General features: G+C 44.9%; 2 long non-coding RNA genes across 2 annotated transcripts; one reads left to right on the top strand and one right to left on the bottom strand.

The window, feature by feature from the left end:
* Window positions 1-951: 951 nt before the first annotated feature.
* LOC135315698 (uncharacterized) lies at window positions 952-11029 on the bottom strand. The gene is made up of 2 exons (XR_010375195.1): window positions 10801-11029; window positions 952-9233 (listed from the first exon to the last, which is right to left on the bottom strand). It is a non-coding gene; the product is annotated as an uncharacterized LOC135315698 (long non-coding RNA).
* On the top strand, window positions 4039-5269 carry LOC135315697 (uncharacterized). The gene is made up of 2 exons (XR_010375194.1): window positions 4039-4324; window positions 5047-5269. It is a non-coding gene; the product is annotated as an uncharacterized LOC135315697 (long non-coding RNA).
* Window positions 11030-24582: the final 13553 nt, after the last annotated feature.

The raw sequence follows: 24582 nt of genomic DNA, 5'->3' as shown, positions 1-24582 counted from the left end.
CCAGGACCTGAATCTGGAGCTGCTGAGTCCTGGTCAGCATTTTCCCCCAGGGAATCAAGGATAAGAAGATTAATGTCAATAGTTTCCACAAAAGTAGCAGAATTTCAGAAAGAGAAGGAAGACTGTTCCAGAAAAAGATGCCCGTGCTTGTGTTAGAAAAAAGAAGCTTAGACTCCAGTACCCCCAGCGACTCATACCTATGTTCTTCTTATCCTAATTAGTGGCAATGTTCCACTTCCAGAAGGTTTTATCTCTTTAAATTAGGTGGTGTTTTTTTCAACTAATAAAATTAGAGAAGGCAATTCAGAATGATATATTACAGTAGATCACAGTCTGACATTGTTCCAGCAATAACAACTGTTATCAAAGAAAGATCTTTTTCATAAATGTAGGAAACAAGTCAGGCTAATAAAGACATGAATAGATTTTTGCACATTACAATGTAAAAATAATCAATGAAATTGCGAAAAAAATCTAGACAGAAAGTCTGCATAATGAGCATTATCTTGCACAGAAGTAGTCTGACTCTGCTTTAAAATTAATAGCATTTAGCCATAAATCATTCCAAAACCAGAGGGAAAGAAGGAATGATCCTGGTAATTTCAATGCCATTTGGGAGCAGCAGAGGGCACATAAGAGCAGGTTCCTACTTAACAAATATTCACTTTTTTAGCCTGGCTTTTCCTGTAGAATCAGGAGCTGTGAATACTGATTTTCTTATTGAATGGGTGCTAAGTTGGTAGCAAGTGGGTATCCTCTAACGAAGGAATCGTAGATTTCCAGACTGGTTTTCTGTCACTTAGGACTGCTGCTTGCAGCTGACGTATTATGCCAAGATACTGCTATACACAGTGTTTATTGCTATTCTCAGAGGTGCTTAGAAATGGGAAATGCTAGAATCTGAGATAAGTACAAAGATGATGTAAGAGCGCAAGGAAGGAAACTAGACCAAGCAAGAAAAAAAAGTTTATTAGACCAAGTGGAGCATGGCGGGGAGGGGAGGGTCAGAGCTGCAGCTGAGAATGGCCATGGGGAGATGATGAAATCCCTTTTCTGCCTTAAATAGCATCACAGTTAAAAAAAAAAAAAAAAGAAAAAAGCACAAACCATCCATCTGAAATCATAACAAAGGGGTTGCAAGGAACAGCAGAACAGCAGCTCCAAGAAAGGAACTGCTCTAATTTCTTCTCTTTTCTTCCTGTTGCTCAGATAAAAGAATTACAGTGTCTCTAGAAACACCTTTACCACCATCTGTGAACTTCCACTCCACAGAGGAAGGCCTCACGGGATCACATTTTATTGTCCCCAGTTTATACATGAAGAAACTGAGGCAACGGAGTGTGATGCTGGTTTGACACTCTGATTTTCTCCAAGCTATCCTTGTTTGATCCCTCTGAAGATATGGATGTCCGACCTTGGATGACTCATGCAGCCTAGACTCAACTAGTTTAACTCCCACTGATGTCCCAGTGGCTGGCTTTAGGCCAGGACCCTTCAGCTGTGCCTGTGGGCTCCAGCTGGTCTGCAGCAGTAGTGAATATCCCCTTCAATCACCTGTGCCCTGAACTCCCCACTCACACCCATTGCTGGGAGAGGATCATCCGGAGCACTGTGAACGATGGCAGCAGTGGTCGGAGTGGGCAGGGGGTTATTTTGATCTCCCATCTCAGTGCTGCCGTGTATAGGCTGATCTGGGAGGCTCTGTGGTCCCCAGGGTGTATGGCCCCATGTCTGTGATCTGATGTCCTTGTTGTATCCCTGCTGGGAAAAATAGTCCAGTGCCCTTTGGCTGCGCTTTGCAGGGATGGTCACGTCTTCCCATGCTTGGAGTACATCCACCATTGACCACAGAGGGTTTGAGATCCTTGGAGCCCTGAGCTGAGTTGCAGGAAAAAAAAAGAGAGAGACCCATGCCTGAATTGTTGTACCTGAAGGAGGGATGGATCTAGCCTGTGCCAGCCCAGGCTGGCTGGTTTACCTGACGCAGCCACCCTGTTTTCCTTGCATAGGAATGTCTGCCCTGGCTTCTGTCCACTCTGTCCCCCTTAAACGCTGTAGAAGGGGCCATCAGGAGCACTCAGCCAGCAGGAAACACTGAGCACAAGGACCACAGTGGGATTTGGGGTGCCTGAATCTGGGTTATTCTTGGTGCTCCAGTGTCCCAGGTAACAGCAGTGGCTTTCTCCACCACTGCGAACGAGAGCACGTTAGAGACCGGGAGGTGTTCAGTAGCAGGGGCCAAGGTAATGGTCCAAATGCTGACCTCCTTTCCCTGCAGCATAGCTGTGGAAGATGGTGGGCTGGGAGAAGTTAATGGGACATAATTTGGCTCTGCATGTTTTCCTGAGGTATTCTGTCTAAGTAGGCTCAGCAGCTTTGCCTATCCCCATCTCGGTTTCCTGACCAAAGATGAGGTGTGAGGAACTGAACCGCATTCCCTGGGAAGAGCTGATAGAGCCTCCCCCACTTCTCCCCCTCCTCTGGTGCTTCAAACCAAAACAGCTGCAAACTTCTTGTGGCTGGAGATGTGTTGAGTGGCCTGGCAGGAGTTCAGGGAGAGGTAAAGGAATCCCACCCACCAGTAGCAAGGGCTCTGCGCCACCACCAGCCCTTGCGTGCCCTAAATCCTGGCTTCCTAGTAATTGCTATCTCCATAAATACCAGTTGGCCAGCAAGAGAAAGGACTTGCATCACTGGACTGTGTTGTATCGTGTGAAATATGAGGTGACACGCAATACACTGGCATTAGGCAAAAGAGTTGTCTGCTGATGTGGTGACACGCTTGAGGCAAAACTGGAAAATTTGATCCCTTCCTGCCCGCGGTCTCCCAGGCGCTGTGGTAAGGCACGCTTGACTCGCTTTGCTCAGGGATGTCGAGGGAAATGGGAAAATGAAACACGCGGGCCAGCACCATCTGCAGTTCGTGAACTCAGACGTGTCAGGTTGGCAAGTGCCCGCGAGGCTGGTTTGCTGAGCTTGGGTCCTACCATAGCTGGATTATCCAGGCTGAGCACAGCCCGGCCAGGTTTGTCCCTGGTGAAGCTCAAGGGAGGTGAAGAATGCTGAGCTGCTTTTGGCAGTGTTATATCAGAGACAACTTTGGCCAATAGTTAGTCTGGCTCCAGATCCAGCTCAAAATGTCTCCCTGCTGCTTGGATTGCCAGTTACCCCGTCCTCCACTCGGCAGGACCAGCCGCCTGCTTTCCTATTGAAGCGAAGAATGACAGAGCAGCGTTTGTGTTTGATTCTCGTAAATATGTGGTCCAAGGGCAACAGAGACCTGTGAACACCCTTCTGTGCTCCCTGCATTTGCTTCTCCACCTTTGTCTCCCTTATTTCTATTTCCAGATAACTTTTATTTTAAGGAAGATGGCAGCTGCATTACAGAAATTAAAGCCCCAAAGAAAGAAATTCACCCTCTCCTGCAGCTCTGTTGTTAGTTTCTTTTTGTTTTCATGGCCCCAGCTCCAGAATGATGCTGTCTATGGAGCGATGGTGAAACCTTATCACTGTGGTGAGCACTAATATTTGGAGACCCAGGACTGCATGTCTAATCCGTGCATGGTCTGACAGCAGAGCAAGTGCAGGGGGTGGCAGACACAAACAGGTGGGTGAGAGGAGGAATCTCCCTCCTTCCAGGGACTGTGTTATGAACCACACCTTGGTGACATGACTCCTGTACCTCAGAACAGTCCTGCAAATACCTGCCTCCCTCCAAGTGCCACTCCTGAGAGCACCTCTGCTCCTAACGTAACCACGAGCTACGCAATTTTCTTTGGGGTCCCATGTGGACTTTGTAAAACCAGTTTCCAAAACAGTCCAACAAAGCCACAAAACGAATACTAAGTTCTGTCAGTTCTAGCACAGCACTTGCACAGGGAAATGAGAATCTCCGACACGTCTGTGACGCTCCCTTGGGTGGATGTGTACACACACACTCATCCAGAAGGGTTTCTGGTTGTTTATGTAACACAAGTGTCTTGAAACAGATCTGTTTGCTCTGAAGAGCAAAGGATTAATGAATAATGTGCAATTAAAGCCTGCACAGGAGGTAGCACATAAGAATAGCTCCAGCTCTGCTCCCTTTCAGGGCTTCTATCACGTGCATGTTACGGAGTGCTTGTTTAAGCTAATACCTCTCTTTCTATTCTTTGGGACAGATTTTTCAACAGGGCTTTAGAAAGGCAGCTACAGAATAACGCTCCTCATAATGCACATGCCAGCCCTTCACAAGGCAGCTTGACAGGCGCCTGGCAGGCAGCAGCGGTGGTAACCGAAGGGCTCGGGGTTGATGCTTGCAGCCAGTCCCTGCTCAGAGGAAAAGGTTAGTCTCATGGTGGGGTGTTTGCCTGGGCCTCCAGAGATGCAAATCCAACAGCCTGCATGACAGTCTGTGCCGACACACATTTCCTGCGTGACCTCCAGCGAGCTGCTTGGGACTCTGACAGACAAACCGTGCCAAACCTTCCCGGGACGGCAGAGGTATAAGCCTCTATTTTCATAATGGAAGGGGAGAGAGGCACAAATGTCTGCCAGGTCCTCGGCCTCTGCAATTCCCAGTCGGCTGTATTACCTTACGCTGGTGATTTAATTTATGGCAATGAACTCTGAACTGCAGTGGCTGCTAGCTGTGATTTTTGCGATAGCTGCCGGCTGTGACAGCAGCTTCCAGCGGAGGAGCAGTGACGGGCTTTGGTGCCACCACCTCAGACTGCCACAGCCGAACCTGACAGATCCTTTCCCACCCAGTGGGACCCCTCTGCTGTACACCCAGGCCCCTGGCAAGAAAGGCTGCATTCCCGCACTGGTTTTGGACTCCTTTGAATATGATTCAGTCATCCTGGGTTCGGGAGTTCAGGCTCACATTGGTGCTATTTTGAGACGGAAGAAAGAAGCAGGGATAATCTTATGGGAGAAAAATAAACTCTGTGCTGCTGTTGACTGCAGAGAGGAGCAAACCCCAGGGAGTTTGGAGCCAGGTTTTCCAGCCCAGCTCATTGCTCAAATGGTAAACCCGTGGACATGAACTTTGTTTCCATTTTGCAGGTGGGAAAACCCTGGCACACGGAGGCTGAGTGATTGTGAGTGATGCAGAAGTGAACTTTTGGCTGTGTCGGTGATACAAATAACGTCTCGAGTCTGAGCCCTCACCAGCAGATCAAGGCCTCCATATGACTAGAAGAATGTGCTGCAGTATTCAGTGCACATATTGTTCTTCCTCAAAGGGGCAGAAGTGTGCACGTCATTAAAAGGAAATATTTTATGCTGATCATTCCCACATGCCTGCTCTGTATCTATCGGAGTTCTTAAGCAGCACCCATTCTGCACATAATGTCATGCATCTACATCTCATAAGGAAGATCAGCCCTCCTCAGGCTAAGAAACTGTGTTTTGGGCCCCTGATAGAACTATTTTATGGAGATGAATAACTTGTGTGGTTTCATGCTTCCTTTCCCTGAAATGCCATTAGATGAACATCAAGTGCTTTTGTATTTATTTGAGGGAATTTCCTTTTAGACTTTGCAGGCAGGGAAAAAAATGGGGATGGGGAGGGAGTGGGACTGAATTATGCCGCTAACTGGCAGCGCCTCAGTGAGAGCCGAAGGACACGGCTTGCTGCCTCATTTATATCCATTGGAGGTGCCATGGGCTGCAGACTAGGATAAGTTACCTTGTCTGAAGGACTGAAATACCACATCAAAGCACCACGTGGATCAAAGGTGAAAGCAACAGGCATTCCTGGCTGGCTCATCTTTCAGACCTTTCTCTCTCTTTAGTTTCCACTTTGAATCTGATAATGCAGCCTGAACGCAGCCTTTCATATGCCTTCATTCCTCAAAGCACAGGTGGTGTGGAGCATGTATTTCCTTGTCAGCGGGCTTCATGGGGCATAGGATTTCCAGGGCTTAGCTCTCAGGCATCAGTGATGGAAAAGATCTATCATTTTGAACAAGGCAGAGCAAGACTGATGTGAGTTGCTGCAGTGGAGCAGGGGCTTTCCTGCCCCAGGTACAGAACAGGGTGCAAATCTACAAAGAGCTGCTCAAGAGTTAAGTACCAGAATTGATCTGTAACACGCAGTGCTCAGGGCCTTCCCAGAGAATCAAACCCATGATTCAAGACTTTATATGAAGACAGACAAAAGCGTCTGTGAGCCTTGGAGAGACACACTGAAACACACAGGGTAAAACTGTCTACTGGCCACGTCTACTGATGCACAGGTTCCAAAGGCACTTCAAAGCACATTCGAAATTTTTATGCTAAATAGAGTAAATGTAAAAGTAAACGACTTCAGGGACTCAGAAAGAAGACTGTAACCCCACAGGTATGTGACTTCTGTCACAGAGAAGATGGTAGGAGGCAGATGAAGCTGTTTTGATCAGCATCTATGAAAATCTGGATGTTAACTCTTCTGTACTGTAGGTTCGTCCTGCAGTACTACTTGTCAGAGAGGATCAGAGTCATCACAGCATGAAGGAACGGCCTCATGACCTGAAAAAATATTGATTCTGGCATTTTCTGTCCTTCGGACCCTTTCATTTATGTCAGCAGACTTTTACTGAGTCCGTAGTGGCTCACTCTGGGTGGAAGTCTCCCTCTGATAGATGTTCTCAGCTGTGCATTCACTGCTGCAGTTTGGTGTCAGAGTCAATATATGTGCTTAAGTGAGATTTGTGGAGATGTCATCTTCTGGATTCAGGGCTCTGTATTAGTACATAGGGCCTTAGCAAGTAGCTTTTGAAATCTAGATCCTCCTATATCTGTGGGCTCATATAATATGAAATATTACCTTATGTTAAAGCTGAACTGGATTCATTTATGTCAGGGTTGATCTCCAGGTTTATAAAGCCATTCAGACTGGCAGCGAGATGAACAAGGCAATTGTATAGCTCTTTCCCCTACTCCAATGTGCGAAAGGAAAACATTGTGACTCATCAGCCAGAGAAGCTGTGTTTTCTTCAGCAGGAAGCTTTGCAGATTCTTTGCTCCCAGATCTCGTTACTCTCTTCCATCCCACCATTCTGGAAAAACTCCCACAGAAAGACAGGCAGATATTTTAATCAAGAAATGGTCCTTATTTCCATTAGCAACAGCTGTTCTCCTTTTAATTTAATTCTCCATTCTGGAGTCTGTTTATGAAAGCTGCCATTAATTACGTTTTTCATCAGTCAACGTTCAGAGATGGCTAATGGCCCAGCACACCTAATTAGTCCTTCATGTATGATAATGTTTCAGCAAGTCTATAGTTAGTATATAGGGCTGATATCTGCTGCGTCGTGGAGTTGTGAGTGGGGCTGTGCAAACTCTCCTGGTGTGTGTCAGATAGTGTTACAGCTGCGTTCCTCCGCTGCTGCCAACATGTGGCTAGCTGGGGGCTGCAGTTACCAGGATGTGATAACAGCCAGTGCCAGAAGTGGCTTCTAATGTCACTCCGAGCATGCCAGCACAAGGGTGAAGAATTCAAGCTGCCTTTGGAAGCTCTTTGAAGACAGGGAGTGCAGAGACTGGGATTACAGCAACTTTTATTTTTGTTTCAAAAGATGCACTTGATAAGTGTTAGTGATGGCTAAATGCACTGTGCTAGGGTGCTTTTCTTTAGCTTCTTCTGTGCAGAAATCTTCTGGTCGTCCCTGCCTGGGCATTCCCAGCTGACCCACAAAGCCTCAAGCCATGAAGGTAGCTGCTTGTGATGCAAAGAGCATTGCTCTCTTTAACATCACTGCGGAGGCACTGGCATGACGTAACCTCACTAACCTAGGGATGTGGGGTTAGGTGAGCCTTTGGCTAGGTATAGCAAAAAATTTGACACAACTGTCCAGAACCTATGGGCATGAAAAACAACTCATCTTTGTTCAACAAGGCGCATGGATAGGTTGACTGAATTCTTCACATACCTAAAAACTGGAGCTGGAGTTTGAACATCAGGCTCAGTTGGAACTTTGCCTTCATTTTGAAGGTGTTTGCAGCTGCAAAGAATAGTAATAGTTATTGGCAGGTAGCCTCAGGTAAGAAACATTTCAAATCCTCCAGTACACAGATAGCTTTGAAAAATATCCACATCTGTCACAATTGTGTATTGAAATCCAGTCAGCGTGTGTGCAGAGAGCTGGCTCTGTTCCCTTGCCCAGGCTGTCACCTGCAGAGTTCATGGCACTGTGGAAAATGGCACGCGCTGAGTAGGGGCATGTTTTGTTTATCTTGGTAGAGAAGTGGCAAATGACCGGCTCAGGTTTTGTAGTCATGTATTACATAAAACAGTCAGTCACCTTCAGCCTTTCCTTCGCCTGAAGGAGTCTGGTGCCCGCGATCATTCTTCGCTCACTTCATTTGCTTTTGCTGTGAGCCCCACGGGAGGCTGCACGAAAGCACAACTGATGTAGCAACATTGGCTGTATATAATAGCAATGTACTGCAGTGAAGTGACTTCACTGTGTTTCAATAATGAGAGATGCTCTCATATTCTGCCTGATGCTGAAGGTACTTCTCTGTCCTGTAGAATCACATCAGACTTATGCAGAGATTCTTCAGTGAGTATTCAACTGGCCAGTTTCTGAGTGTGTGACCTCACTGAACTTAAAACCTTTTGATTGTAGGAGGAATGAATCTGCCATGCTGCTAAACAGACAGAGGCTTTTTTCACAAGGCATCTGCTTCCAAAGCAAATGAAATTTGCTTTGATTTTCATGGCCTGTTGAGGGATGAGAGCAGCACTGCAAGGAGTCATGCAGGATTGGCTCAGAAACAATTCAAAGGAGGATCCAAGAGTATCCAAGGTACTGTCATTTCAGAAGAAGAAAAAGCCTCCAGCTCTTATGATGTGAAGGGCTGTAATTGCAGACAAAATAGGTTTAGACACAGAATAACTCTGCATTTAGTATTACTCTAACTTAACACATTTTTTGGACAGGGGAAGGAAGGTGAGTGTCCTGTTGTTACTCATTGTTTGGTCACCTCTTTGCTAGCTGTTTGATCACCTCAACTTTGAGCTCTCGTCTGAAACGTCTCAGCTGGAAAGTGCTGGATTTACAGAGCTCTTGCAATGGTGATAGAAGAAATGTTCTAGCAGGGTGTTATGGTCCTGCTGTCAAGTCCTTCCCTGGAAACGCAGAGTAATTCCCGTGCAGCTGATGGGTTACTGTCATGTAAGAGAAGGCGGTGTTCATCTCTTGGACATCACCTTTTGGCCTCTTCTGTTGGCAAATGAACGTGATGTTATATTGCACAAACACATCCTTTGAATGAAAGTGATAAGAAAGACAAATGTTTGACTTTAGCCAGAGAACTTAAAACTCAGAGTCCTTTGAAGATTGCCGAGTTCTGCGCTGTGTTAGCCATCCATATCTATCTAAGAAAACACTCATTTCATCACAGCTGATGACATAAACTCAGACTTGTGAGCAAATGGCTAGGTTGAGTTAAATCACCTCTCTATCTGCTAATGGCATTTTTGCCTTTGCTTGATGATGAAGGTTATCTTGCTGTTTGGAAATTATAACCTACAACTGTTAGACGGCATTATCTGCAGACTTGGGTGAGATAATTTGTATGAAAAATCCAGGGAATCTGAAGCTTATTGGCTTCCACTCACATGAAGCTGAAATGCTTCAAGACTCCAGCTGCCTTCACACACCATGTGCCTCCTGCTATATGGTGGGGAAGGAATAGCAGCTGGCAGATGATGGATAGCAACGCCGCAGCCCGCTATAAGGTTAGGAGTGACATCACTGATAGAAAGGGGAGCAGCTCGAGCTGTTTATAGAACTGCAGTTGGGAAGTTTGCCCCAGACTGCATTAGCCTCTGTTTGCTGCCTACCCTGCTTTTCCCAACTCAAATTCCAAGCTCCTTCAAGGGAAACAAACATCTGCAGAGACGCAATGTTAATTGTTGTACTTAGTGCTCCTGTTTACATTTTTGGTGCAGGCGAGTCAAAGCATGTCAAGGCTATCCTGATGGCTAAAACAAGCCAGAAATCTTGTTCTGGCTGAAATAACAAGGGGCCAGATTCTGATCTCACATACCAAGGCATTCTGCATTGGCCCCAGAGGATGGAAATCAGAACCTGGAGAAATCAGAGGGTGTAAAAAAAGTAGCAGAGAGGCTTGTAAGAGGGTGAATGTGACAGAGTCAGCAGGGAAGCATTAGAAGGTTAATGCAGTTTTCCATTATCTGAAAACAGTTGGGGATTACACTGCATTTGTAAGCTTAGAAAGGCCGGCTTCCCCAGGTTCTGCTCCATCAAAACCCAGCCTAATGGCTCCTTATCAGGAATGATGAATCGCTTTTGTGCCTACGCTTTGGTCCCTAATTTCCACTTTTCTTGCATCTGCTTAAAGTCCTTTTTAATTTTAACATGTACAGCAGTCTCTGAGCCAAGCGTGGCCCTGGTGTTCATAGTCATTCTGGTAATTACTGCACTCGCCAGGTCCCTTTAGGATGCAATTTCAATGGGGTGTGACTTTCACAATATTTTTTTTCTTGTTGTTGCTCGAGCCACTCCAGGAAGGAGCTGTTAAACACGAGTCTCAGCAGGATCCATCATGACTGAGGACAGAACAGAATGTAATGAAACAGGGTGAATACGTGTCTCGCTGAGCAGGATATGTTCTCTTAGTTATATGGTTGATAAAGCTCTGGCTGAGGTTCAAAAAGGTGTTCAGCTTTCATCTCTCTGTCTTCCTTCCTCCACTCCCCTAAATATTAATGGCTGCACTCATACCTCCCATATTTGTGGCTACTTTAATTGTTTACAGGTTTTTTCAATAAAAGATTTGACCTTTTGCCTGTGCAGTTATACAAACCTTTCTCTGTCTTCGCGGTGATGCCCCTTTCATCGCAGCTTGTCCTTGGCTTCCCTGCGCCCCGGCTGGCTTCGTCTGATGCAGTGCAAGGGAATAGACACTAAATCACTGCAGTCAGAAACACTGCGGTGGAGTCTTCCTGCCGAAGAGGAGGGACGGAGCCGCACTGTGCTCTGCTCAGTTTGTGACCCCCGTTGCACAAAGCCGTGTGCGGGCAGCAGTGTGTTGGTGTCACTGGTGCCAGGTCTTTAGATGACTGGTGGGTTTGGCACCCTGGGCTTGCTGTTTGAAATCATGCTTGCTCCGTTACTCTCCTTTCACCTTGGGTGGTTGTGACAAGGCTATGTGGGAAGCTAAGGTCGCACAGGAAGCGTGTGGCAGCGCTGGGAACTGAAGTCACATCTCCTGAGTCCCCACCTGGTCCATTAACCACAAAACCATTTTCCCTCAGTAACTGAATACAAAGAGACCAGTCTTTTTTACATTATTTACATGCTGGGAGAGCAGAGGCAGCTCTATGAGAAAGTAATGTGGCAAAGGAAAGCTAGCAGGCTTGTGAAGCACCAGGTGACAGTGGGTTGAAGATTTTGGGGGGGGTGGGATGTGCCTGTTTAACCCTGAGCATCTCTGTAACTGCAGGTTAGCAGCTGGGTTCCAAGATCATGAGGAAATGACAGGGCATCCAGGAGTGCAGTGACTGTCTATCCAGATGTATAGCCATGCCAGGAGGTGAGGGAGGTTGTGTATCCCCTTTCATGCTGGCTGCTTCTTCCCAGCACCAATTGCTCCCTTTGTGGAATCCCATTGTCTCGAGACAGATTTCACACAAATCACAGCAGCTGGGAGTGAAGGAAGAGAAAAATCAATCACACTGTTCTGCTTTGGTCACGTCGCTGTGCTATGTTTCTTATCAGCCAACCTCTGATCGTTAAATTCTCCTTTATCTCATTTTTTGGCTATGTTTGCTGTGTATAATTATGAGACTTGAATTAGGGCCCGTGTTTATGAAAAGAGACAAGAATGATTAATACTAATGTAAGCACGAATTAAACCAGTATTTTTAATCCTACAGCAATTAATTAAATCAGGGCAGTGACAAATAAGAGCATAGATGCCCAATTAGGGACTGTTGCACAGGCAACTGAAGAAAAGAAAAAGTTCGTCTGACATAATGTGATTTGGATCAGGCCCTTAAGAAGGAGGAGCCCTTCTGCTCCAAATAATTATTAGTTTGATTGCTATCAGAACAGGAATTTACCACAGGGTCTGTGGCCAGCCTGTCCTCTTGATCTGAAGAGACTTGGGTTCCTATCCTCTCCAGAAATGACTGTGCTTACACACAATGCAGTTGTAAAAAGCTGTGAATGAAGAAATATTAGTCAAGTGTAACATCGTTAATAGTTGGTAGTTGGGAAGGAGTGAGTTAGTGGTGAGAGACAATGTTTATTTTCCCTCTGAGTTAAGCACGTTTAGGGCTGTCCCCAATGTGCAGGGGGATGAACCGGCCGGTGAGCCGCTGTGCCCCTGCTGCTGCAAGGGACCAGACAACAGAGCAAGCCTGTGAGCAGCCCCTGCTCCTGGTTCCGCATCTGCTCAAGTCAGAAGGGACTCGGGTTATTTCCTTTCCCTTAGCCCACCTCACACCACCCGTCTCCGCCTCGGGGGCTGATATGTTCCAAAAGCAATTCCAGAGGCAGGAGGGCATGGGTGCCCGTGGAGCTGGGGCAGGTGCCAGCGAGGAGGGCCGCAGCTGGACCACAGGCACTGCGGTCATGGCTGAAGCGCGTTGGCAAAGGGCGAGAGCAGGGGCCCCGCGGTGGGACGGCAGCGGCTCCTGCCGCAAGGGAAGCCCGCTGGCAGAGCTGCGGGCGTGTGGGCAGGCACACCGCCTGCCAAGGTTCAAGCTGGCCCTGTGTGCTGAGATTAGTCCTTGAGCACTAACTTTACCCACAAAGTATTCAGGAAAATGAAAGGAAACCGTGCTTACGTTTGGGCTTTAATGGCTGGCTTTTTGCATCTCTCTTTCTTATTCTTGGTCATGAAAGCAGTCAGTCTGCCTAGCAATTCAGATGTGAATTCTTTAACCTGGAAGGCATTTTGTGTAATGTAACGTCTCCCAGGCTAAGACCAAGTCAAGCATCATGCGTCAGTGATCTTCATTTTCCAGGCTGGTAATTCTGGCTTACCAGAATCAAGAACAAAGGCCCTGAATAAGTAAAAGGAATAAGGGAAAAAACCACCCCAAATGGAATGGACACATTGGTTGAAACATCCCATTTCTTGAAAAACTGATGTTGAGGTATCTGTCAAAGCAATCCCTGTATTTCTTATGATTATTTTATCACATGGCCTTGGCGTGGTTTTCTGGTATTTTGTGAGGACCACCCAGAAGTGGGCCAGGTTTGGTTATTGGATTTACTAAACAGAACAAGAAACACAGAGCTCCTGCCTGCTGTTCAAAAATAATATCGCAAGGGAAGCAAACCACAGTGAGACCACAGGGAGGTGAAGCCCATTTTCCACTTGCTGAGGGAACTGCCCTCGCTTGCTGCAGAATGCAGTCTCCATATGCTGGGAATGATTCCCAAAAGCACTCCGTCCTTGCCGACTCTGCTTCCTTTCAGAAGCTGCATCCACTGGGATGTAGGGTAAGGAAGTGGCTCTGAACAGGATACTCTGGGTGTTTTCTCTGTGCAGTGAGGTGGAGAGAACAGCCTGTAAGAGAAAACACCAAATGGTGTTGGACTAGAACAGAGAAAGCCTGTTTCTCCGTCTCAGTGTTTCTCAAATTATGGATCTTGGACCACCCGATGGCTGGAGAGAGCTTTCTGGGGCGTAGCACTGTGCAGAAAGGGCTGCCTCTGTGCCACATGTAGCTCTGTGCTCACTCTGCTGTCAGCCCCCTGCTCCCATCCTGCCTCGGCTAGTGGGATGAGGAAGACTGTGTGCTGATGGAGGGAAAAAAAAGCATTTGCCCCTCCCTAAGAAGTCATTGAAATGGCACGCAGAAAATAGGGGAGGAAAAGGATAGGTGACCTGCAGTGACTGGGAGTTTAGGAGGGCTCTGGAAAGCCAGGCTTCTCTTTGTGATCTTCAGGAAGAAACATTATCAGAAAGATAGACGGTGGTGAAGTAACTATGGCAGGGTGTTTCAGAAACAGAGATAACTCATCACACTGAGGGCCTGAGGGCACTTGGATCTGGAACGAGAAAGGCATTGGCTGTATGTGAAGCTTTGCCTTGTAACCCAAGCTCAAAAGGACATCAGGCTTCCCTAGCGACACTGCCCAAACAGTGGCTTAGCAGATTGCACACAGGTAGATGTTGGTGGAGCAAACCCTGAGGGCTCTGCAGGAATCAGCGGGCAGGCCAGGGCCGCTCACCGTGTGCATGCGATGGGCAAGGTTTCACCCAGCAAAGCACACGCTCATCCTTTGTGGGTCATTTACCTAAGACACCGGCTGAATTAAATCATGCATATACTAATAGAGGCGTGATAGTGCTACACCTCTGCTGTATAGTATGGCTCAGTGGCAGAAGCTAAAGCTATCACCAGCAGGCCGGGATGTTTCAGACCTTGACTATTGCAGGTAGGGATCTCAGTGATTCCTGCCTATGCTAAGACACAAAACATTTTGCAGTGTCAGAAATCCCTGCATACAGATGCTGGTATGGGTGGGAAGGAAGAAGGCAATGCAGACCTTTAGCTCTCCATACACTAAACGACTACTCTTTTCAACTTCTCAGTAGTTAAAGGGTTAATGAGAAAAGCTCCCTCTGGTGACCTTTAATTTCCCTAATGTGTTTGTTGATTTCTAGTTCTCCTAGGCAGGATTTTTGTTTGGGAATGAAATGTGCTTACTCACTCACATGCATTTATTACATAGACACCATGTTTGGGTACATCATCCATCAGTGGAAATGTCACACTGTGTAACAGCCCTGTATCCAGAGTGACAAGTGAGTTAGTGCTTGTGTTGTGGAGCAGCCCCCTTGCCAAGTTTCTGCAGCTGGATGGTTTTAAGCAGAACTCATTTACGAATAGATCCACCAGCAAAAAGAATCTGCAGTCGGATGTTGCTCTTGTGGAAGCTGCCAGCTTCTGCGGGCCACTGGCCTTCTCACGGGGGACACCGAGGCGAGCCGGTGGATCACGGCCAGGGAAGGGCCACAGAAGGGATTGTGATCAAAAGCTGTTCTCAGCTGATCAGTTTTTGACTTCTCCTGCGAAATGACTCATTGCTCTCTGTTCTGCTAAATCGATTTCAAAGGTGCTGGTGCTAATTCTGCTGCTGAGCTCGAGGCTGAGGATTAAATGGCACAAGAACTCGGCACTGCCATTTCTCTTCTTGGATGGAGCTCAGGTTGGAGGAGCAGTCTTTGGTCTATAGCAGTGATGGCACGCTTACTTGGGCATATTCATTTCTCAGCATGTTATTTGCAACTTCTGCCTTTATTCTGCTGTACAGACATCTATTTTTTTTATAATGATTTGGAGTTTTCATGGCAACAGCTGTGAAAGCCAATGGCAGTCATACAGTTCAAACTTCAAGCAACACTTTGCAAAAAACACAGCAATCTATTTTAGTGCACCACATCATTAATTAGACGAGACAGACTGGGCAGGTTTGGAAAATATGATCTCTAGCATTCAATTTTTAAAAAGGATTCTGAAATGGACATTGAAATTCTGTGCATTTTCTACCCATAGAAGAAAACGCAGCTAGAAAAATTAGGCCATATATTGATTAATCTCAGAATTGAAATAAATTATTTGTATTACTTACCAGCAGATTCTGTCTGTGACAGTTCTTCTGTCTATAGGCTTATTAAATTAATATGGTAATAATGGGAGAAGCAGAGAGAGGGATTAGTGCCACAGGACTACTGAAAATCCAAAAATTGTTTCTAAATTTATCCCTGTAATTTTGTGCTTACAGTAGGAAGGGATTTTGATTTTCATCCATCTAATTTATAAGACACAGGCATTGTGCATGATAGCAATCATTTGCTTAACTCACATGGTGAGGCATTAACACTGCGGTACACCAGTATGTCACCAGTCCGGTTTAGCAATGACCGTAGTTGCGGTCGTACTGGTGACAAGATGTTGGACTCACACATTCAAAGGCTAGGTTGATGTCTGCTTAAAATCTGTGCTTTTATAAATAAAATATTTATTATATTTTTATTATATTTTTATTTATTATAAATGTTTTTATTATATTTATTTATTATAAAATAAAAGTTAATCCTATTTTTATGAATTTAGAAGCTTAGTTTTCTCCAGTTATGCTTTTTTTTTTTGTTTTATTTCTTTTGAGCCTGTGTTTTTTCTTGTAAAATTTCTTAACTGAACATTTTCTGCTTACAATTTTTTTCGCTTGAATTTTTTGGTGGGAGATTTCTACGGGTAACAAAATGTCAAGGTTACCTCTGTTTCAAGTGAAACTATAATTAATACAAAAATCCACATTATGCCTGGAAATTTCTAAATTTTTTTTACCAATTAAAATATAATATTTTCCTAAAATTGTATTTGAGCCAACTCTCATTTTTACTTTGGAAATGCTTTCAGTGAAAAGATTCTAACCAGCCTGATTTATTTTTAAAGCAGCAATGATTGTTGCAGTAGGGTGTAATTTTCTTTAGTTCCAAGATCTTTGATGACAGTATGTTCACATCCAAATCTGAGCTGCGATCTAGATCTCTTTTTTATGCCTTAGGCTATAATTTGTGGGGCTTCTTTGACAAAAGAATTTCTTTTATAAGATACACACACACAGGAGCAGCACCATGTTTTCGCTCACTATGTGAGAGTATACAACCTTATAAAAGTGTATTGTGATTCCCTTTAGTGGGAAGGGAGAAGGAAGAGGTCACGTACTCCAGTCCTGGGGTTTTGGTAAGTCGGAGGCAGCATCAGGTGAGCATCACCTGTGCGAGGTTAATGGCTGCACTGGGGAAGCCCATGTGCTATGGGAGTAATTTTTTTCTTGCATAAAGAATAACACAAACCGGGGATTTAAAAAGAGGAGTGGTCTAAGAGCAGTGCCATGGGGTTGACTGAGTTCATTGCTGCGCTGCTGGGATAGGTGTCGACGTGTATGTGTTTATATGCATATCTCACTTGAATTTGCAAAACAACTGAGGCTGTATCGAAGTGGAAAATACACAGAAATGGTCCAGTTGCTCAACCACTCTTTGCAAAATAAATTGCGGTATCTGTAGGAGTATTCTCTCCTGCTTAGCTTTAATTTGAGTCCCTAAAATAGGCGCCTTATCTTGCCAGGCTCCCACAGAGGGAGACTGGGGCTCCTCCGGAGGGTGAGCCAGAAGGACAGAGCAGTCCCTGCCTGCTGGATCCACAGCATCAACATGAGGCTCCTACAGCATATTATGAAAAACCTCCATCAATTCTTTATAGCCTCTCAAGGATGGAAATGAACCTTTTCTCATGCCAGTTTGACTGGCAAACCCATAACATTCCCAGTGAAAACTGCTTATTTGAATGCAATTGAGACTGGGGCTCCCAGGTCTTTACTGAGACCCAAGGTTTCTCTGAACTATTAGGTATATCTGTACGGCCATATTTCAGCCAACAGACTGCAACAGGAAAACCTTTATTTCTGAGTTCCCAAATTTTATTATAGTACTTCAGTATTAAAACTTACTTTTCTGAGTAAATAGCTTAAGCGTGGCTAATACATCTTTTCATCATCACCATTATCATGATGATGGATGATGAAAGCAACTGTGTTCTTCAGTTGTTAAGTTTGGGGAAAAAAGGAAGCAAGTTTTAGATGTATGGTACATTTTCATGTTAAATTGGTATAATCAAGATTGCACAGCCTCAGAGCTTACCATCCTCTACCAGGCAAAATGATTTCATTTCTGCTGAGATTTTAAATCATTATCTATTTATACAAAAATGTCAGATGACAGAAGCAGCAAGAGGTAAATGGCAGTATGCTGGATGCTGTCAGTTTTGACTGAGAAGGCTCAATAAATGTGTTTCTAGCAAGATGAAAATCGTACCGCCAGTGAAAGGGTATTATCCTGCCTCTTCCAATATGTTTTTACCTGATGGATCAGGGAAGAAAACACCAGTATTAGTGTACAACATATTTCCACTCGGAGTGAAAGTGACTTTATATCAGAAACACATACTAAAAATGTCTTTTGCTAATTTCTCAGATCCAGCACTGGACATATGCTCCTTATCTAATCTTGATTGCTGCATTAAACCAATGCATGCTCTTCTACTTTATCCTTTGTGTAATTTCAGACATGGTTTCTATTTTCTTTGCACTTCACCAAGGTAGCATATAACTGCTTGGAAAATGTTAACATCTGCAAAGGAAAAAAAAAATAAAGGAAAGGAATTAATCAAAGCCCTGAGATTTATGGGCTAAATCCTTGGACTTTGGTTCAGGTAGTAGGTTTCTTTCTCTGCTGAGGCAGCAGAGCAGCCAAGGCGCTGCCCGTGCAGAGTGATGGGGGATCCTCCTGCACAGGAGCCCCGGGGCAGGGCAGAGCTGCCCTGGCTGGCTCTCTGCTGCCTGTCCCCTGTCCCTGCCTTCACACAGGGGTGACAGCCCCCAGTATTTAGCTGGCCGCTCTGCTGGGCCAGCATCTGCTGCAGCTGGGGTGTGCTGCAGCAGCCCCAAGGCCATCCTGAAGTATGCTGGAAACTCTTTCAGCCCAACTTTTGCTCAGGCTTGGGGAAACAGAAACAGAGTTTACAGCATGAACCCGGTGCAGCGAAGAGCTGAGCCAGGTTTTGTGACGATGGCTGTTCTTTACCTGCGAGTTTTGATGAACTGAATCTGCCAGCTCCCAGCCAGCGTGGCAGGGATCATTTGCCTTGGTAGGAACATCATTGTGATGCAAAAAAAAATGGGTAAACGTGGATCCCCACGGCAGAATTATTGTCCTGCTGAGGCCAATGTGACCTGCAAAATCCCAGGGGTGAAAGCGGCCACACTGGGAGAGGTGGGCATGCCGGGGTTCATTTGTCTTCAGGCACCATCATATCTTTGCAGCCAGGCTTTACCTCTGATGCAATCCCAGCAGAGCATTGTGAGCCTTGCCTGTGATGTTGTTAACTGTCCTGACATATCTAAGAAGGTAATTAAAAGCTCGAATCAGTGGTGCTTGAAAGAAATGTGGTCCTGACATGCAGTCTGTATGTTCCTCTTAAATGTTCCCCTGAGGCTTGCAGTGCTCCCTGAGATAGCAGTGCTGTGGGAACCTCTTCGTTCCTCATAGGCAGCTGGGAGGATTTACCTCTGGTATAAACAGTTAGTAAAGAAAGGATAAAACTTCCTAATGGAGAAGGAGGCCTCAGGAAAAGCCAGAACTTGAACAAATCTAAACTTGCAGTTGAGTTGTGTGAGGTGGAGCGGGTGGGGCTATCTTTATTTGAACTTTTTTCTAAATTTCAACAATCATATTTTCAAAAGCTACCCCTCATTTTTCTTTTCTTACATTTTCAGGTATTAGTGCAGCTGCAGGCAGAACAGGAACATCATGCATGCAGACGCCTGAGCTATTTCTGGTGAGGTAAAAAGGAGGCTCTGATAAGGCTTGAAACCCCGAAGGCACGAACCTCCACCAAGCATATGGTGGAAGGGTCACTTATTGGGAAGGTAGCAATGCTTGCATAAACCTGGTGGCACAGAGGGAAGTGAGAAACCCTTTGAGATCTTCAAGACATAAAGTGAAAATTGCCTTTTGATGACATCTGTGGTTTAGTCATCAGATTCTTGGGCCTTTCTGGACAGGATTGGCAGGGTGAAGTGCTCTGCCACGTACAGAAATTTGGTTTTGCACTGATGTATTACTGGAAAACACAGTTTCTCTGCCATTGACTGCTAGTATTAGTATAATCGTGATTATTGTTGTTATTATGATGTATTTTGGGGGAATAACAAGAAATTAAGGCTTGAAATGGAAAAGTCAAAGTTCTTGGAAATGTTTTACCATTCACAGAAGATTACCTGCGTATTTGTGGTTTCACAAGCACCACTGGTACTTTAACGGTCATACTGTTATAGTCTGCTAGAAACATACATTCAGTCTGGATACCCATTACTGGAAATGATAGTGGGTGTCTGGAATGGAAATCGTATGTTCTTTTGAAAGTTTCGGTTGTTACTATATGTTACTTGCGGCATTAATATTTCAGATTGGAATACAATGTAGAAACATAAAGGGATTTACTACTACAGAACTGGATGTGTTATGTGATGTAGTGCTGTGATATTAGACAACGTGACATTTCATGAATAAAACAAAAGATCTTACAGCACGCCTTACAAAGGGAAAAAAGGGCTCGAAGCCTGTCACATTTACAGGGTGACTCTCTGAGGACTATTTCAAATGCTAGAAATGTAATGATGGCGCTTGAAAATCTAATCATATACTGACTAAAATTAATAAAATCTGCAGGAGCAAAGATAGGAATTCATTAAATCAGATCCGTGTGAATATACTGATGAACAACAGGATTTATGTTAACATTTAAAAATCATAATGAAACACCATCTAAAGGCACACAAAACAGTGCTAATGGAACTTGAAAGAAAAATGATACCACAAACTAATAACGATACTTTACCTCCTTAGATTAACCTTATTCTATCAGTCCAATCGTTTGCTCAGCACCCTGCAGAGAGGAGGGGAAGCAGTAAATAGCTACTCTTGGTTCTTCAGGATGGCTATTTGATCTATAGTGTGACTGAGCACCCTCAGGGGCAGTGGCCACTCAGCCAGAGATGAGCCACGGCCAGCAGAGCCTCTCTTGGCCACCCCTTCTCCTTCACCATGTCCCAGCCAAGCCTTTTGCCTGCATGGTGTTTGGGAATGGTGATGTGCAACCCCTTACGCCAACTGCTCCCCTCCTTTGTGCTGCTGGAGGACAGGAACCGGCCAGAGTGGACGCCACAATCCATCCTATAGATCTAGAGAGAAGTGGTCTCTATGGCTACCTCAAAGTTTAACTGGTTAGTCTGGGGCTGTCCTGAAGTCTGGGATATCTCCTAAATCCCAGAACCGTGCCTTCATTATTGTCCTTGTATGCAGGTTGGATTCCGCCTGAAATGCCTAGAAAGGCCATCTGCCCTGGTAGGCAGTTAATATTGTGGCCCTCTAGGAAAGATTTCAGGTGGTCTTGTCTGGCTGATGCTGATGACATGGCATCAGCACACAGGCAGAGAGGGCAGAGGGAAGCTGCAGAGCCAGGCATGGAGCTCGGGGCCCCATGTACACTGTGGGCGTGCTGTAGAGTGCAGAGAGCACGTCAGATTCTCCCCTTCTCGAACTGCCAGATGGCTCACCCCAAAGCTGAGTCAGGTTGCTACAGCAGCAAAGAAGTGTAGGTGAACAGCAGAGCTGGCTTTGAGCCCAGACTGGGGTTTATTTTTACATAGATGCAACCACTGTCCTTATTTGCCATTTCCCATGCAGTACTGTGCAAGTGCAGTGCATTATTACCTGTTATTTTATTACCAGAGAATCATGGTTCTTCACTGAGGGAATATTCTCATGGCTGAACTCAAGAGTATTTTGGCCTCTAAACTTTCACTGGTGTTGACATGGAGTAATTTCCCCCTTATTAATCTCTGGGCTTTGTGATTCTGCAGTTGCATATGGAAAATATTAAATGTGGTGGCCTGCCTATGCTTTCTATTATTTATTTTTTGTTTTGAAAAGTTTATCCACATTTCTCTGAAGCCACCTGTTAGTCCTGGACCTTCCATTTGCACATTATGATTTGTATGTGCCGTCTGGTGGCACGCAAGCCTAAGTACACATCTTTTTACACAACTATTAGCCTGTTGATACTTGATTGCTGTTATTGTTATCAGCAGAACCCAATGGAAAATGGTTTTCATTATTAATAAGCAATATCAAGAACATGATCAATTTTCAGCATTATCAGCATCTGAACCCTATAATATCATGATAATGCTATTCAGATTATAACTTTCCCTCTTGAACCTTTCTTTATTAATTAGCTGAAGACTTACTGCACTGAAAATATTTGGTGTTACCACAGACAGCATGTCCACTGCAGACTCTAGCCTCGATACGCGCCGTTCTCCACCCAAATCACGGGGCTATGCTGAGGGGCCTGTGTTCTAGAACACATCTACCAGACCAACTCCTCACGCACTCCGCCTTGCTTGTGCTTAATTAGAATTTGATGTAGGTTCATTTGTAAAGACAAACTGCATTGTGTATTAGCATCCCTGGTTTTATTATCAGCTCATAAGCCGTGATACCTCAGCTCACTGCACTAAATTGCTTCAGAAACAGTTGTGGGAACCTGCAAATATTTCTCATGTTTATACTTTACGCCTAAGTAACCCCATGGCAACTAGTGTTATCGTCCCCAGCAGTAAATGCTACTAGTGCTTGTGCTAGTAATATGATTAATATGATCAGCAGCACACGTTTGCAAAACTAGGATTTCTCCAGTCTCCTCCACTATTAGTGAGCTGTGGGGATAGAATGTGTTTGGAGTGACTAAAGCAGCAATAACAGAGCTGAAGAAGCCCTCAGGCTTTGGCATCAGAAAAATCTGTACAGCCTCAAGTTCCACTTTGGAAGTTTACTACACATCGAAACATAATTAATGAGACATCTACTAATTTTTGATTTTGAGGTTCATTTTAACCATGTTCAGGAGTTCAAAAAATTGAGATGATGAACATTTGATGTCGCAGAATGGTGCCAAAAATGTAAGTTTCGAGCATTCCTACTCCTGATTTGTTTTGACAGATATTTCATTTTTCTGAAGCTGCAGTTAGAGCAATAAAAACAAAATTCACCACAGAAAAACAAACACCAGCTCCCCTTCCAGCAAAAGTGATATATTTTTCGAATGCTGGAAAATTGTACAGCTAGAGCCCATTGAATTTCCACAGGAGGTAAAGCTCATTAGCAAACACATGAAAGACAGTGAGCAGATTACTGTGAAAAAGATATTTGTACAAGTTACTTCAGTAACACTTTATTTAAAGTTTCTGGTTGCTGGCACTTAGACAGTGTGTGTGACCTCAGCTAGGGAATGGTTATTGCTGAAAAACAGACATTCTAAGAACCCTTAGCGTGAGAGCTGGAGGGATGGAGGTCAGTGAAAAGGAGGAAAACCGGGTGTTTCTCTTTTTATTCCACCAACCGAATTTATTCCTCCACCATCTATTTAAGGAGGTAAATGGAAGAGGAAAAGCATCCCTGGAGTGGGAAAAGGAGCGATTGAATGGAGCATGCCTGGGTTTGTGGGCTGCTAATGGGAAGGATCTCTGATTTACCCCCAATCAAAGGGGATTTGTGCTAAGCCGGTTGCCTAAGGATGCCGGTCGCCGTGTGCCTACGGAGCACAGAGGAGCTTTCTGTTATAACTTCCTGTTCTTTGTTTAAGAAAATACATTAACTGGAGGAAGAGAGTTCTCACTACAACTCTGATTACTATTTCCTTTAATTCCATCAAAATGACTTCTTCCCAACCCAGCCTCCCCAGCCAGACGCTCTCCCCAGCCTGTGGAGTGTTCGAAACCCCTTCATCTTTGCTGCCGTTAATGTTTTGCAGATTTCAGCAAGACTCCTGGGCTGTGTGTATAAAAATACAGTTTAAGCAGTGACAAATAGAAAGCACATGCTTATTAAAGCTACATTACACAACTCCGTACCACTTTAATGTCATCTGCTCCTGAAACAACAAACCTGTGGGGACTTGTGCCTGCGTGCGTGTCTTGGAAAAGGAAGGTAGGTCTGAGGTTATGATGACTCATGAGGACAAGCTGGTATATAGATTTGGGTCCACACTGAGTATGCCAGGACCATTATTAGCTCGAGGACACATGGGGGCTCGATCATCATCTGACACATATATAGTTTATACATGTCAGGCTCTAGGCAGGACAGCCTCTGGCTTGTCTAAACACATAACAATGCCCTCACCATGAAAAATGAGGCAGAAATACGGGATGCTGGGCTGGGCTGACAGCTGGTACTTGCTTGATTTACTTGCTAGGGCTGTATGAAAAACCTACATGTTTGAACTCTGGGTTAAGCTGGATGCAGACATGCAAGCCCAGATTCTACGGATCAGGTTCACCCTTAATTAATATTTCCTTCTACAGCGAGCACTATCCCCTTGCCTGGTGGCAGTGCATCCTGGCAAGACCGGCTTCCAGGACAGAGAGGACAGAGGTTACCCCCACAGTGGTGGATCCTCCTTTGCTTTCGCCCCGGGGTAAGGGAGAGCTGCTGGGGAGGTGGGTGGATCTGCAAAAGCAGCAAAGAGCCTGGACACCTTCCTCCTCGGCTCTGTTCCTTCCTCCGAGCTTTCTCGGTCAGTGCCTAGCAGTCCTTGAATATTTTCAAGTCTAACTTTGTTTTACTTAGAGTCTGAGGCAGGCTTCACAAGCCAAACTTGTAATCTTTTTGATTTGAGTCCCTGCGTGCTCAGCAGCACACAGCACATCGTTGGTATGCAGCACTGGTAGCATTTGACTGAGACAAATGTTCTCTATGTGAACTCAGAGGCTGTGTCTTATTTAATTTTGTCATTTTCAATTAAACTTTGCCTGTCCTTCCATTACCGTTTTGAGTCCTGTTTAGTGCTAATATTTAATATATATGCACTTCAAAGTGGTTGTTTTTTTAATTTCAGCTACATTTTCACACATTCTTTCAAAGATAAAAATAATGTTTGATTTTAGGTTCTTGATTTCTTCTGTAACTTTTGTCACTACAGAAATGTTGATGTTT

The sequence above is a fragment of the Phalacrocorax carbo genome, chromosome 14 (genome assembly GCF_963921805.1).
Source record: "Phalacrocorax carbo chromosome 14, bPhaCar2.1, whole genome shotgun sequence".
Classification (NCBI taxonomy): Eukaryota; Metazoa; Chordata; class Aves; order Suliformes; family Phalacrocoracidae; genus Phalacrocorax; species Phalacrocorax carbo.
The sequence above is the reverse complement of the archived record's forward strand: the minus strand, read 5'-3'. Positions and strand labels throughout refer to the sequence as shown.